Source organism: Pipra filicauda, unplaced genomic scaffold (genome assembly GCF_003945595.2).
Source record: "Pipra filicauda isolate LSUMZ 115617 unplaced genomic scaffold, ASM394559v2 scaffold1_size10287979_pilon, whole genome shotgun sequence".
In the NCBI taxonomy this organism is placed as follows: domain Eukaryota; kingdom Metazoa; phylum Chordata; class Aves; order Passeriformes; family Pipridae; genus Pipra; species Pipra filicauda.
Genome location: NW_024104310.1, coordinates 300,998 through 318,329, shown reverse-complemented (window position 1 = coordinate 318,329; position 17,332 = coordinate 300,998). Strand labels below are relative to the sequence as shown.

The 17,332-nt window shown below is 37.3% G+C and overlaps 1 long non-coding RNA gene across 1 annotated transcript; it reads right to left on the bottom strand.

The window, feature by feature from the left end:
* Positions 1 to 312: 312 nt before the first annotated feature.
* LOC120323148 lies at positions 313 to 12,631 on the bottom strand. The gene is made up of 4 exons (XR_005563334.1): positions 12,498 to 12,631; positions 8,645 to 8,781; positions 2,024 to 2,103; positions 313 to 1,011 (listed from the first exon to the last, which is right to left on the bottom strand). It is a non-coding gene; the product is annotated as an uncharacterized LOC120323148 (long non-coding RNA).
* Between the last annotated feature and the right edge of the window lie 4,701 nt (positions 12,632 to 17,332).

Sequence of the window (17,332 nt, the reverse complement as noted above, 5' to 3'; positions counted from 1 at the left end):
ATGCTATCTGCCTTGCCTCATAACAGTCAGTGAATGACAAAGATACATTTACACTTTAAGTAATGGTTTGAGACAGTCAGCAAGATGTGGAATTCTGACAGTTTGTGCCTCTGTGACCCTCTTAGGGGAACGTATTTCAACTTGCATAAGTAACTTGAAGTAGAATTTGTTTTATTTATTAGTGCTTGCGAGCTTGTATTTTAGGATAAACAACAGAAAGAAATAAGAAAAGACTTGTCATGGTGAGATGCAATTTATGTTTTAATTTGCAATGTTTGCAGTACTCTAAATCACATGCACAAAGACCTGGCATTTCATGAAGCAACATTTCCCCCCCCCCCCAAGCAATTGGAAATCCAAACATACAGGAAGATTTCAAAAACCATAGGAGCCTGTAACAGTCTCTAGTCTTAATCAGCTGCTCAGCCTCCTACAGAATGCACACCAGAGTGAGATGCCTCAGATTACAAGTCACATAGCATTTTACCTTTGCATAAAATACTACTTAGTAATAATTTCTGTCTATTAGTCATAGCAAAAGAGCATATCTTTGTATAAACCCTCTCCTTGGAGGCACCACACACTTCCCCTTTCTATCACATCAAACTTTAGGAACTTAGTCTTCTGAGTCAAGTCTATTTGCAGCCAGTCCTTTCCCACACACAGGATTATCTCACACTCACAGATGAGATCACATTAACTTGCCTCATCTCCACAATGCCAGCCTCCCATATCAACTGTTTAAATTTTCTCACATAAATATTAATGCTGACTTCTGTGTTAAACTAGCATGGACAGAATTTCCCTATAAGCATCTTCAAAAAAATTTCTTAACCCGTTTCTTTTTCTGGGACGTCTGCCATTAACTTTACAGCTTCATTTGCTGACCAGCAGTGCCACTTCTTGTTTCTTCTTTCCTCTAGCTATTATCTTCTGTTTTACAGCAGGACCATCCAGCCTTCAAGATGGAAATTGTCTTTTTGTTCAGTATTTTGTCCAGCAGGTAGGTAGCTATTAGAAATTATGAATAAGAAATTATTTCTTAAAGTCTGTTGAGCAAGACAAAGATGAGTAAGATATCAGATTGGAGAGAAACTTGTACAGAGCTGAAATGTGTATGAATCATGTCTGGAATCATAACGTCACTATTTCTGGTTTTTATTCTCTAACTTCAAAAAATGCAAGTTAGTTTCAAATTGTATTTAATCTTTTATATAGCAAAAAATCTCTTTTTCTTTGCAATAAAACACATTTTCAAGTTTTTGGAGTTTTATTCCTTTCCATATATTGAAATGAACTGTTATCTAAGCACTTGCTATTTGCCACATCATGCAGAGAAGCTACCAGATGCACGGAGTTTAATTAAATATCATGCAGCAGCCAAAAACTTGGGCTTTATTGGAATTTTGGTAACAAGCTATGAAGCAATTTACTTCAGGTAATTTGGACATACTTGGCTCCAGACTTCTGTCTAAAAGCCACATGGTTGATGTGAAATGAGCTAATCGGTGACTGGAGCCCACTGGCTCGAGTCCCTGTCGTACCAGCCCCTGTGTCTGCTGCCTCAGGATATAGAATAGACATGAGCAGGAACCAGGTACATTTTAAGCTCTTTCCAGTTGGGTAGAAAAGAGCCAATCAAATTGCTGGATCATGATGGATCCAGCTCAGACCAAGGTCTCCTTCCAAATTTGGAAGTCCTTATCTTCTGAGGTCAGAGATCAGAGGCTGCCTAATTTCAAAGAAGAGAGAGCAGTAACCATTTTTCCGAGTGTGCTGACCCTATTTCAAGGAACAGACATGGATGAAATATGTGTCAATAGCCTACACATTATTCTACATAAAATTGTACAGACCACAGTAACGGCAACTGAATTTTGCTGGGCTGCAAGAAGTCGCAACAGTCAAAGACACAGCAAAGATGAAAATTGTTCAAATAATCCCCATTAAACTCATTTTATTTGGGTCTCTGTCATCGAACTTCAATAACAAATGTCTTTTAATAATACATTTAAACATTCACCTTATTCTAGGATTTCAGTCTCTTCTTACTGGATTATTTTGACATCTCTCCTTCAGTGACAGGTAAACTTCGTCAGCTGCCTGAAGTCAGAGATATGAGAGAATATGGTGTCTGAAATCCTTATAAAGATACTGTGTAGTCAGTCAAGACCAGTTCAAATGAAAACTCCCAAATTGTGTCCCTAGCATGCTGCAAAACACATATAAATTGTATGGATTGGTGGGTCTTGTAAAGCTTCTGTGCTGCAGTACAATTGCTTTCTCTCCAAACCCCAGCATGTCAGATTCCAGAATTTTCCTTAAAACATCTTGCTTAACTTTAAAGATAATTAATGATCAATTTTAATACTAACTCTCTAGAAGATGCTTACAGGGCAATACACCACTCTTTCCCTCTTAGGGTGATCTGCTCTGTCACACAGGTGACTGCAGAAGAGCAGTACCACAGTGGTGCATATGTTTAATAGTTCTTTCATACAAAGATTTCCTCATTTGAAAGTTCTGATTTTAAAAGAGCATCTAAGTCAGCCAAATTAAACATACAAAGAATCTATCTGTTATCATTCCCTAAATGAAAAATATCAAGTTAACATCCATTTCAAACTTAAAGCTATGACCGGACTCACAGGGGAGTCTCCCAGGGACTCAGGTAAGTGACATTACTGGAAAACTCTAAAGTATAGTAAGGCCTTCTGATCGCTATCTGCTACTGATTGTTCAAGTTGGGAGTGATGAAGTAACAAAGAGAAGTCCATGGGCAATCAAAACAGACTTCAGGGCCCTGGGATGATTGGTTGAAGGATCAGGAGCACAGGTAGCGATTTCCTTGATCTTTCCAGTAACAAGGAATAATATTGACAGGAATAGGCAAATCCGTCAGGTCAACACATGGCTCTGAGGTTGGTTTAATCAGAAAAATTTGGGGTTTTTTTGACCATGGGATGATCTATTCAACACTTGATCTACTGACACCTGACAGCATGTACCTATCTCAGAGGGGAAAAAGAGTTCTAGCACAGGAGCTTGTGGGGCTCATTGATAGAGCTTAAAACTAGCTTGGAAGGGGGACAGGGACAAAACTAGGCTCACTGGCAATGAGTTATGGGATGGTGTGCCAAAACTTGAGGAAATAAGCACTCATAGGATCCCTCAATCTGCCTCAGCAGATGTTGGCTACAATGTACCACACCTGAAATGTTTCTACACCAATGCCCGAGCATGAGGAACAAACAAGAGGAGCTTGAAGCTTTGGTCCATTCCCAGAGATTCGACATCATTGGTATAAGTGAAACCCAGTGGGATGAATCCTATTCCTGGAGTGCCCTGTTGGATAGTTACAGGCTCTTCAGGAGAGATAGACAGGGCAGAAGAGGCGGAGGGATGGCACTGTATGCAACAGAAGATTGGAATGTATGGAGCTCACAGTTGGCACTGGCACAGCTGGGAGCATCTGGATGAGAATCAAGGGGCAAACAAATAATGTAGATCATCATGGAAGTCTAGTACAGACCTCCCAGCCAGGACGATGACACCAGTGAATTATTGTCTGAGGTACTAAGGGACACTTCCAAGTCAACTGCCCTTGTCCTTATGGGGGACTTCAACTTGTCAGAAATTAACTGGGAGCATCACACAGCTGGTACAACCCTGGCCAGACAATTCCTAAAAAACCTTGATGACAACTTTATGGAACAGGTCCTAAGGGAGCAGACTTAAAAAGACAGTCTCCTTGATCTGCTGTTTGTCAACAGAGCGGCTCTTGTGAGCAAAGCAGAGGTTATGGGCCCTCTTGGCCACAGCGACCACAAGGCAATCAAGTTTAAAATCTCTGTTGACAGGAGGAAAAGTGCCAGCAAAACCTCAGCTCTGGCCATGAGGAGAGCAGACTGCAGGCTGCTCAGGGAATTAGTGAGTAAAGTCCACTGGGAAAATGTTTTTGCAGGTGCTGGGATCCATCAGTGATGGTCACTTTTCAAACATCACCTCCTCAGGACACAGGAGCAGCAATTGCCACATGTGGAAAGTCAAGCAGGTGAGCCTGCTTGTCTGAACAAGAATCTTCTCTTGGAAATAAGGCAAAAAAGGAAGGAGGATGCCCAGTGGAAGCCAGGTCAGGTGACAGGGAAAGAATATAGAGATGCTGCTGCCACTGTAAGGAGAAAATTTGTGCAGCCAAAGCCCAATTGAATCGAAGTTGCCAGAAATGTGGGGATAATAAAAAGAGTTTTTTCAAATACATTAACTGAAAAAGGTAGTGTAGAAATAACAGGATGAGGATGGTCACCTCCCAAACAGGGACAGAGACAAGGCAGAGGTGTTTAATGCATTCTTTGCCTCTGTCTTCAACACTCATGATGGACCAGGGGGTCTCAATACCCTGCGCTGGAGGACCACGACTTTGAGAATTATCAACTTGCTGTCAACCCTGAAGTTATGTGGGATCTGCTGCTCCAGCTGGAATCCTACAAATCTGTGGGGCCTGATGGGATTCATCTCAGAATACTGAAGGACTTCGCTGATATCATCAGAAAGCTCTCTCAAAGATTTTTGAGCAGTGTTGGGAATCCGGAGAGATCCCAGCTTTAAGAAACAAGGAGCCTACAGCACATAAAGTAGAGGCATCAAGTTTAGGAAAAGAAGTGAAGAATTTGTTATCTATTTAAGATTGTAGATTGACTATAGAAGGACCAACTATACTTATTTAAACAGGAATTAAGACTGAACTCCAAGGGTAACACATATACTCATAGGAAAAAATTACAATGACATTTTTAATCATCATAAATATTCAGAACAACAGGTTTTTGTCTTCGCTGAAAGATGGACAATCACAGAGATGAAACCACAGCTTAGGGGTGTTATAATGGAAGAAGAGGGTGAAAGGAACAAAAACAAACCAAAGGAAGCATCTCAGTTAAAAACAATAAATTCAGTCCTAAAAATGTTACAGCATTCAAGGCGTTGCTAGCTTTCATGAGATTCACAAAGGGACACTTTAGCTTTAATTTACATTGGCCTGAGCCAATCCAACAAAAAACATCGGAAATCTAGGTAAAATTTAACTAACAACAATAGCTTGCTTAATATTAAAAATATGTTCACTCCTTCTCTTTTGTCGCTTCTCCACAAGCCCAAAGTTAAAGCTGAGAAAGAAAAAGAAGACTTCAGAACATGAAAATTTTTAATTGTGTATCTCTCCAAATATTCCTAAAATCTAAATCCAAAAGGCTCACAAAATGTTATTTTAAGCAAATTGAAGCAATTGGTCTCAGTTAGAGTAAGTTTCAGATGAGGATTAAACTGTATGTCTAGCACAGTGATCCTTTAAAAAAAAGAAAATCAGAGAATTAGGGATATGAGGATAGAAGAAGTTTTTTCCTGCTTTTTCACTACCTGGGAAGAGAAGGTGTCAAAGAGTCATTGACTCTCAGCTTTCTCCAAGAATCAGAGTGATTATGACAAACACCACAAGTTGTTCTGTCATATTCAATGACTGTTTCATAGAGAAGGGAAAAAGACACTTTATTTTCTGCATTATTCTTTTGCTTGGAAGTCATTAACACACTTACTTAAACTCACTGATCATCTTAGCTTATAAATTCTTTAGAAATAGTATGGGACTGTATAATTCAACAGAACATAGCAGAGTCAGATCCTCCTTTTTTTTCTAGAGAGTAACTTTGTTGAATTTTTTCTAAAAATATTTAGGAAAATGTTAAATCATTTTGTAGTACAGGGAGATTCGGGGGGGGGAAAAAAAAGCAAAAAACAAAGACAAAAACCCCAAAATGTCCAGTGCACTTTCTTAAAAATAAAAAAGAAAACATCTCTCCCATTCCTTACTCAAATTACAACATTTGAGACTAAGGGACTGTCCTCTGCTCCCAGACCTTGGTAATTCCCAAACCAGTTACCCAAATGACAGGTACATCACACTTGGCAAATGCAGCATCCACAGACTGGTAAATTGTCCAGAGTAAAGGACTGGAGTAGATCTGGAGATCTCAGTAAACCCTTCAAAACTGATGCAGGCAGGTGAAACACAAGTCAATAGGAGACTTTCACTTTTCAGAGACTGGTGTCAAATAGTGATTTGGGTCTGCCTGCAGGGGGGACGTTCCTCTGACTCACAGGTGGGATGTGTTGGATTTACATCATTTAGCCCCCATATTGCAATCTTTTTATAATTTCTTTTCCACAGTAGCTTATTCTCACAAAAGGATGATGCCAGGTTAGTTTGAGTAGCAGGTGCCAGTTTGCTAGGTTATAGGAAGATCCCTGAAGAGATAAAATTCCACATCAGTTCTCTCCTTTCTGTACATGATTACAAAGCAATGCTTCAGATGCTTTAATAAAGTAACCTCAAAAAAGCGCTGTTAGAAAAGGTACTTTCTCCTCTCTCTCCATTCAGCTCTGGGATTAGTATCATCATAGAATTTAAACAAGGAGTATTGAATTCCCAGGACATTCCTTTATACTCCCTGGAAGGTGCAAATCATGTCTCATTCACTCATGAAAACCCCAGTTTTGTGCTAAAGGGCTTTGGTATTGTCAGTTGTTACTGTGTTTTGTATCACAACCCTGCCAGATTTTTGGACAAAACAGAATCAAGGCCTGCTCTGGAAAAGACAACTTTTCTTTTAATCACCATCAGTTCTAGAGGTTTCCCATTGAAATTCACCAATTCACAAACATGCCTGGAATTTTATAAATTGCAAGTATGAAATGATAACTAAAACAATATCTAAATGAAAACAAAACTTTCAGATGTGACTTGTTTTCATTTTTGAAGATAATGTAGATTTGACAGATACCACAGAAATAAATGGTTACTGGCTTTTTTTCCATGAGCAACTCAACATTCATCTAGTTATGAAATAAAAGTAAAATAGAGTTGTTTTCTCTCAAAGGACATCATTACTAAATGTGTCATTTTAGAAGTAAGGCAGAAATCAATCAGCTTATCTTCTATGGAGCTAAGCATTCCAGAGAGTGTTGCTTGAAAATGGATCCACCTAAGAAAAAAAATTACTTTTTGGATTGAAATAAGTTTGTTTTTCTCATGCATGCCATTTATCTCATATACGATAATCAACAGGCAGTCTACTTGCATTTTAAACAATATTTACATATTTGAATACACTACAGTAAGACTTAGGATTATGCTGAAAGTTTCTAAATACTTTAGAAATATGTAGTACTTAAGGTTCTGTCACCACTAATTAGGAAATATATTAATTAAACTGATAACTGAACAAAGTGGTTAACATCAGAAGAAACCAAATAGAATATGAGAGGCAAAGAAAATTAGCAGTTTCAATGGAATTTCAAATCAGAAGAACATAAAAGAGGAAGAAAAAACTCCTCATTTTCCTCAGTAAACAAAAGAAGGGTTGAATGGAGGAGTGAAGTAAACAAGTACTATAATGAACTGAATTGTTATGAACTATAAGAAAATTCCCAAATTACTGAGTTTAAGGAAATAAACAGGTAAAATTCTTCCACAGAGTTCTCTTCCTTTAAATACTTCTGCATTAAGCATTCAAGAACCTTTTTGCCCTTCATGCAGAACATATTTCCAAGTTTCCTATGTGCTGGGCATAGATTTATATATTAGTACAGCCTTGTTTCTCCTGCAGTTTTCTGATATATCCCGAAGACATTTATACAGAAACACATCCTCTCTGTCTCTCAGCTTCCCAAGCATCTTCTCTTTTAAATAAAAGACACACTTTAGGCTAGTCACTCTTTCAAATTGCATATTCTCACTTTTTTACCTTCTGAACCAACGTGTGTGTAACACCTTTAAAAAAACAGTAAAACTCAAAAATCCTTGTGAGAATTATACAAAATGCACTCTTCAAGATGGAAACAATCAACAATGAGGCCAACTCCTGTCATGTCTCTTCAAGTCAGGCTCTGGGCACTGAAGTCAACCAGACTAAGCAGACTAAGCTCCTACCTGTGCACTCCCTGAGCAGCACCTACAACTGCAAAACAGTCCTGTAATATCACAGAATCACAGAATATTTTGAGTTGGAAAGGACCCACAGGGATCATCATAATAAAATATTTTAAAGTGAGCTCTTTTGCTTTACTGCATGAGTGCTCTTCCCCTGAATAAAGTTTTAGCTAGAATTAGTCTTTCTGAACTAACACAACAGGATCAAAATCAGGTCATGAGGAAATCTTTTACAGGATAGGCACCAGATCTCCAGCCTTACATAAATTGCTGTTTCTGTAAAGGGATTTTATATGTTATAACAGTAATGATGACAGTTTAAAAAATCACATTTCTCATCAACATTTTTGAAATATATAATCTGTGATTGTGTTCCATTTCAATTTCTAAACAAAGTCTTTAATCCAAACCCACTTAAGTTCCCATGCAGAACCGTTATTTCCAAGCCTCTGCTTTTGAAATGTGCTAAAGTCATGGCCTTTGTTTGAGTATTGTTCTACTCTTCCGCCCTAGAAAGTAATATTGAATTAGTAATGCTAGAATAGAAGTTTTTTTTCTAAAATTACTAAGGTTATATGAAACAAACTCATGACTCCTCTAATATTTTGAATCTTTCACTAATCATTTGAACCCCACTGGCTAAAGAGATTCAACTCATACCATCACATAAGGCATCAGTCAGCTTGGTACCATTTCATCAGGCTTCCTTTTGGTGCCAATCTCCATTATGCAAAGCAGCTCTTTAAACATTCAGCATTTGTTGCCCTGGTTTCTACAGTTCCATCATGTTCTGTAACCTGGAATAATGGAAAAGAATGGCATAAGAAATGCAAAATAGCAAAACCTCAGTCTTTTTAAAATCTTGTCCCCTTGTCTACTGACTATTCGATATGCTTAGAAATTATCACAGTGTCTTTCCCAAGCCTAAACTCTCAAAGCAAGAAGCAAAAAACACTATTGAGCTTTATTCCTGTGTTGTATCCTTCCAGGGCAAAAAAAAATGAAAGTAGTAGCTTTTACTCTGAGAGCGTCACACAAATGTAGGAGGTCATATATTTAAAAGAAACACAAGTAGATGATGCATGGAAAAGAAATTTAGTGATGACAGTACTACTTCTCCTTTAAGTCCCTAAGCCACCAGTTTTGAAGGATGCTTTGCAGATACTCTCCTTAATCTTGCTGGTCATCATCAGAAAGACCAGGTTTTGTTTGACCTTATTCAATTTAGCTGTAAACATTTATTGACATCAAGAAAATATTTTTTTAATGTCTTTAGGCTGCATATCCCACTAACCCAAAGGCTGCCTGAACAACTGCAAGGCATCTAAGCTGCTGAATATATTTCTACTTATAAATGAATTTATTTCAAGATGGTTAGGGTTTGTATTACATTAAAAATATAGCATGATGTCAAACTAAAATTTGCTTCTGTCAAAAAGCCACTGCTAGAAAAATAATCTTAATGTATTGGTAGCAGATATTTTATTTGGGCTACTACATAAGTATTCTGAATATTTATCTCCTTGCATTATATCCTCTTCATCTATACATTATACTGGATACTCTGGTTCTGTCTATGATACATAAAAATGTTTCACAGTATTTATGTAAAATGCAAACTACAATTATACTTGACAATTTTTATTATTTTTTTCCGCAGACAAAATTGTATCAGGCATAAGTGTTACTAGAATAATGATAAATTGATTTTTAACACTTAGACGACTATAAGTACCAAACAAACTAACCCCTCATTTGTCTAACACCACCTACACTGGGTAAGGAAGGGAACTCGTCCCCAGAGTTCAGTGTTTGCTTCACTTTCAGCACGTGAAACTTAGAAAAAGCAGACATGGGGATGGGAGGCAAAATGGTGATGAAAGAAAATTAACCAAGAAACATAACTCTCAATTTACAAAAAAAGTAATTTCTTTAACATTGGTATATTCCAAGTGTTCATTTTACCATAATACCACTACTTGCAGATTGTGGAACAGATTTTTAGTCTTGTATTAATGGAAATAATAGTCTTTAAACCAGGTTTTCTTCCATCTAACTGATACAGAGCACCACTTGCTGAAGTATTTTTAACACTTCCTTCTGTTCTCCCAATTTCTACTTCAATTTGTCCATTAATTTGCAATCTATAATAATTGACATGATATATTATAGCAAGGATACAGCTTTTGACCTTAAAATTATAGTAATTATTCCAGATAATGATTTATGGTTACAGTTTAGATAGACAGACAGAGAGAGTTTAATTTTGGAGCACTTCCTAATTCTTCATATTAAATCCAAGCTACACAATGAAAAAACATGCATATATACTGAAAATTATTTTATTTAGAGAAGGCAAGAGTTTTAATGGAGATCATTCTGACTATAATCAATGTATACAGAAATAACACAGATGGATTAACAAGACAATTATTCACTAGGAGAAAAATTGCATTCCAATCTTTTGTTTACCTTTATCATCTCTACAGATTCTTCTGAAATCATTTAAACATCCAGATATATTACATATGCCCAATTAGCAAATATCTAGCATGAAATATACATATTAAGAAGTAAGAGATAATGAAAGTAGATATGAAGAGATAAGTCAAATCACTCATCTGATTGCAAAATTTCTTTTTCTGAAAGACTGCCACAAGGATAACTTTTTTGTGTTGTCATTTCCTGAATTAAAATAACAATTTTGATTTATTTAAATGTGTAATGCCATTAAGAAAATTGTTTTTTAAGCATCCCAATTCTTCGGATTGAAATAATTATCATTTTTATTGTGATGCAAAGTAACTCTGTAATTAGACCTGACACCAGAAAGCTGAGCATAGAGCAATGTCTTAATTTATTTGAAATATGGACAGATAAATATGGACTGATACAGGTCCTTCTTTTCTATTTATGGAATTCTTCTGTGAAAATACTGGTGTCACTCCTTTTTTACAGGGACTTACTGTAAATTCAGTCTTCTGGCAATTATGTGACACGTGTTAACTGAGGAACAGAGCTGCATGGTCTACATAGTCTTAGTGACTGGGTACCATTTCCTTCAGGAAGAGAGGTTTCTCATTATACATATGGAAGATGTAAAAGGGCACCCTTTGTGTGTCCTGTGCTGTCCTTACAGGAGCAGCTCAGTGTTTTGGGAATGGCAGGGAAAACGAGTCTATTTCTGATGCTGAAGATGGATCTGAGTAATGGATAGCTGAGTAAGTAAAGGTAAAATAGCAAAGTCTTCCCTTCTCAGAAATGTGGTGAAATCTCCTAATGTTAGCAAGAGGGCAGGGCAAATAAACACTGACATTACAGAAAGCAAACACAAAAAGCAGCACTGATAGAATTCAGACATCTTTTCACACTTCCATATCCGACCTTTCTGAAAGAACCATTACCTATATCTTATTGAAAAGTTTTACTCTACCTCATTTATTACTATTCAGCAAACAAAAGTAGCCTACACCAAGCCTAAGGATAAGCTTCCTGTAGAAATAATTCTTTCTCCTGATATAGTGAGAACTATGAAATATGCTTAAGGTCTCCACAGCTTATTAATTTTGCTGAGAAGAATTTTTAAAAGATGAGGAAATACTGGAGGAAATTATCTTGAAAGCATTAGTGAGATCAAAATTGGGGTTTATTGTTTATCATTTGGAATATATATTGAACGTTTTGAAATTAGCAGTGAAGTCCAGTGCAAAAGCACACCTACTCTCAGTATCACACTGATCAGTGACTCCAACCTCCTTTCCTTTGACTAGGATAGAACTTTCAGGAAGACCAGTAAGCAAGTCTGCTGTTGTGTATCAGCAAATCAATACTGATTTTACAGCAGTTAAGGAATTTCCACCCCGTTTCTCTCCAAGATGTCATTTTCACTCTATACAAACTAACATACACAATCACCAGTGCACACCCTCACATCCTCCAGAGGATGTTGTTAATGTAGCATGGGGGAAAGACAACCAGAGATGACTAACTTCATCTAATACCATCTAATACATGAAGTAATCTTCATTCTTTCAACTACTCCAAGGCAGGAAAGAAGCACGTTTGTGTTACTCCCAGACTCAGGAGTGCCATCAGTGAGGGACTGTCAGCTCAGTACCTGCACAACTCAAATATTTTCCCCTCAGAAGTATTTCTCTAATGGTACCCATTAAAAAAAAATCAAAAAAATCACACAGATAAGCAGGTCTGCAGTGTTGTTTGATTCAAACTAGGATTCAGTTCTCACTGAATGAAATTGCCAGCTAATTATCCACCATCAAATATTTATCTAATGGACCTTACAGAGGAAGAAGGATCTGGAAAAGAAGAACTATTTTCATGTCTAAGATCCAAAAAACAGATGACTGAAACACTTAAAATATAGTATTAAATAGAAAAAAGGAATTAAAACTCTGACATAGCATCTTCAGATTAAAGAGCAGAATGCGTACCCAGGATTGTTACTCAGGACTGGGGGAGGAATGATGGCAAAGAGGAAGAGGTGACAAGTTACCGCATTAAAGTAGCTTGGATTGCCACAAGAAGCACTTGGTGAAGATCTTTAGAGCAGCAATAGAAGAAACAACTGCACTTTTCTCCTTCTTTGCCCTCCAGGTGCCAAGAGCCCTTTGGAGATCTCAGCAGGCTTTTGTCTCTCAAGCATTCCTGAGAAGAAAAGGTTGGGAGGTGAGGACTTCCAGATCCAGAAAATCCATGACACTGAAATGAACAGAATATTTGTCAATAGTCCTATTTAAGGTAAAAAAATCAGGCACTTCTTTTGTTTGCCCCTGGAGATTAAGTTGACACTGTTATCAAGGAGAGGTTGTCTAGTGGGCCCAGTTAAAAGACAAAAATTAAAGGTAAGACGGGGCAGCAGGTGTCTGCAGTGGACAGGCACATCAGTGGGGTTCAGCAGGATGTTATGCTAACCCTGGACTCTTCAGCCCATTCAGAGATCATAAAGAAAAGAGATCAGTAACATCACAAAGTTTGTTGATGATAAGTAGCCTTGATACTACATCGAACCAAAACTGCTTGCAGGAGTTACAGAAGACCGCCAGGATGTTGAATTCCTGAGGAATAAGTCCATGCTTTCAGTAAACACTGAAACATGAAGGTGTCACTATTCTGTGAGAAGAATATCACTGTGTGCTTAATGTACAAATACTTTTCCCCCAGGAACTCACTAGTGGTTGTTGTCAGCTCCAAAATGGAGGGTCTTTGGGTTGACTCTGTACATGCACTTCTATGTTCAGTTGCAGTCACAATAATCTACCAGAAATCTTCTCCCTTCAGGACAGCTGTATGATGAGACATTTTTTGCACTCTGTCCAGAATCTTCTCCTCCTTAAAATATTATTTCTATGGGAAAATAGTTCTTTGCTGAATACAAACACCCTTTCTGATCCAAAGCTTTTCACACAAGCGGCGCTACCTCACAGCTATAGAAAGCTTTTTTCTCCCCTCCTGTCTCAGCAATGAACTATCTTTAGTAGCTTTGACACTGATACATGGAAGTCTGACCTTACTTGACAAAGATATTAAGTTTAATTCAGTGAAAGCTTAATTAAGAGGGCAGTTAGATCAGTAAGATCATAGGAGTCTGACTTTTTTTTAATTTTAAGATGGCAAGATGGCAGTAAAAAGAATGAGAAATTCCTTTGTGTATAGGCTAACTTAGACAATTTCACATAAAGAATCAGTAAAGGCATTGAACAGGGCACTAAATGTATTTAATTTCAGTCCTCTATTAGCAAGAACCATTCTGTTGATTACAATAAACCCCTAACATACACACACTCAATGTGAGATAATGCAAACCACCACTGATTATTTTTAAGGTGACTGCAACTTTCAATTATGGACTTAAGCAGTGCCCATTTACGCACATGTACGAGAATCACTACTCACTTGCATAAGTAGTCAAAGAAAAAGTTACCATTTTTTCAAATGAAATGCCTATATAAAAGCAAATTTTGAGGGTTTTATTCCCCCATCCCCACTCTGGAAAAAATGTCAGCAGAGATCTTGCAGTTCCTGTTTTATGAAATATCTTCAAGGCTTTTAGAGTGGTATTTTAAGTTATTTTACCTAACACAAAGCACAAAATCAAGAATTTAGTTTCATAGCAAACAAGGGTACATAGGAACTTTCTAATTCATGATCTCTCATGTGACTCACTGTTTTCAATCCATCCAAATCAGTGATCATTGGAGTAATACTTCTATTGTGAGACTTTTCTATAGTCTAACACAACTCAGTCCCAGGAAGGTTTTATTTGCTATTTAATCTACCTTTTCCCTTAAGTCTCATTTTATTACTTAGGTCAATTCAAGCAATGCCTCATAATTCTTTCCCCTGCAGAAAACTAGTTGGTTTTGTTTCCCTGCATGGCACCTCTCTTACCTTTCTGGAGATTCTGTGGAAGACCTCCACTTGACAGGCATTGCCACAATCCAACTGATTTTAGCAGAGGTCTAACAGTTTGTATCAGTGGAATATCTGACAGAACATATATCATCTGTTTATTTATCCTAAGTTTCCCCAAGTACTTAGTCCTGACCTATCTACTTTGAAGTCTATATTTTAACTATTTTTTTTTAAAGGATGGAAGTGAATAAAATTAAAATTTTCTTTGCAGCCCACTGTAATACAGCACCAACTGTACTTAACATTAACAAACTGTTTTAACCCTTGTGCTGAATCATTAATCTTCAACTGGATCCAAGAAGCATCCTCATTACATGAATAACATAATTTTATACCCAAATTAAAACTGAGGATAACTGAAAGCAGAGTAAAGGAGAGATAGGAACAGCGGCATTCAAAAACCATCATAAATGCCTTTACAAATAATAAATAAATTCAGAGAGTGTTAGGGACTAAAGACTAAGCTTTAAACGAACTTTTCCTGCCTCTGTAATCTATCCGCCCTTTCCCTACCCTTGCAAAGCCTGAATAGCGAAGTGAGAACAAATTAAGCATATTCTCACTTAATTAAGCAAAGAGCATTTCAAGCTAATTCATTTTATAAGAGTATGGCCTTTATGGAAGCCAAGTAAAATATAGTTTTAATGATGTCCATTGTGTCTACTTTCCACTGAAAAGAAAAAATATTAAGTAGATGAACTCACTTATGGTGATCAATATGGTGTCTGAATAGGAGAATTTTAGAAAGCATCATCGTGATGCCATTGATTTTTGACAGCACCTTAACTGATTCTTTGGGGTGCTTGGACCATTCCATATTTTGTATTCTGTAATGAGAGTTACAATAAATAAAGACACACTGCAGTTCCAAATTTGTGTCCTTTTTGGAGCTGTGACTTCAGTAGTCCACAATAAAAGCTAGAAGAAACACCCATGCTGGTGAAAAAACCAATTGGGTTCCACTGCTAAGCTGAAATGGTAAGATCGGATCAAACAAGGCAGAACAAGTTCCGAGTGTGTTGTAAGAGATGAAGCATACAGGCATTGTGCTGGAACATGAGCTGATGTTGACTACAAGGAATTCTACTTTAAAACACATGAATCAGAAATAGTTTCAAAATAAGAAAGCGCAAGAAATCCTTTCAATTTAGCCAATTCCCTTTACCATCTATTAAATTAATTAGTCATATTCTTTCAATATAAAAACTGTATTGAAAGACTTTATATTTTAAAGATGAAATTCTCAAGTGGAACAGCATATTAATACTCCAAAGAGACATCAGGGTTTGTTTTATGAGGCCATTAAAGAATGTCTTGGGCAGCTGAACACAGTTGGCAGGACCTACAGAGTAGGTATTAGCAGCTCATAAACCACACCCCGGCCTGCCTGATGGCTTTGGGAATTTGAGATAAAAAAGTTATCACCAGATGAGATCATGCAAAGTTCTGCCTCACTCCTTTACCGACACACACATTAATTCTGAGAGCACGTGTGAAAACGGAAGAAGAAAACACTAGGAAAACAGTGGGTGTTTTTTGTTCTGGGGTTTTGCTTTGGTTCTTTGTTTGTTTGGAGTTTTTTAACTGAACAAATGGATTAAAAAAAACCCAAAATACTCTTACACATCAAATTACACATGCCACCTTCACCGACAGCAACGCCATACAGAGGGCCGGTCGCCTGCATTAACGATTCCTGGCAGTGTGATAGACTGAAAACAAGGGCAGGAGGAATAAGAAGAGTTGTTGCTCTTTATCTAATTTTTTAAAAAAAAATTATACAAGATGACCTGAGGGCATTTTGCTTCTCTTTCAGCTTGTGTCCCTGCCTTTATGGCAGCCCCCCTTGCCCCCACAAGAGACCATCTCTTTGTTCAGTCCGGGGGACTGCTATGAGCTGGTGCAGGGGGGGGGTTCTTTTCACTACCCCTAACCAAAACATGTTCTTGTCAGAACTGCTAAACCTTAGGCAATGAAATGTCCACGGGAAAGTTGCTCGGGGCATCACTTTCATTCAGACTAAATCTACCTTCCAAGCAAGGCAGCCAAAAGAGAAACCAAGCATTGACATTCTGCTCCAGATGATTGTCAAAATAGCTCCCCTTCCTCACACAATCCATTTTAGTGGTGGGTTTCCCTTTGTAGCATAGCATGCTGCAGAAATGATTGTTGGACACTTAAAAACAAACAAAAAAAAATACCCCAAAATTGCTAGTCAGCTCCTTTCTGTTTAGGAAAATAATAGAAAACACATTCCTTTTTTTCCACATTTTATGGCTGCCATTTTTCAGGCTTCTAGAAGTATATTCTCTGCTTGGGCCCTGATTGTATAAAAGTGATTCAAAAATAAATCTGTATTTCTGGTATCTTTATAACCGATGTGCTAACATGCTTTATACCAGATGTCACTCTCAGGTATTCCTTTTTTTTTTTTTTTTTTTTTTTCCCTCAGTATTATATGCTTTAATATAAAAACATAACATCATAAACCTGTGATCCAGTCTTGTCTCTGTAATGCAATTGGAGAGTGTGTAATCATCTCTAGCTGCAGATGGAAAAGTCTATTTTTGTTGTTGTTGTCAAGGTTATATGATTGTCTGGTAGCACCAAAGAGTCCAAATTAATAGAAAGGCTAAGGAATGATTTAATCTGAGAGCAGATGCCTCCTATAATGCAAGTTGCCTATAACAATTTCTCAAGACAGCATTCTGAGTAGGAAGGTAATGTTTGATGATCAGTACTCTCACATTCAAAGGCCAGGATCTGGAAACCTAATGCAGATGTATTTGTCCATTAATTGATGTCACTGCAACAATAAAAGCTTTCACAACACCTTAGCACTAATTTAAAGAGCTGCTTCTTCAAACTTAGTGCTAGCTGAAAATTTTCCTCTAAATCTACCTTGGAAAATTAAAG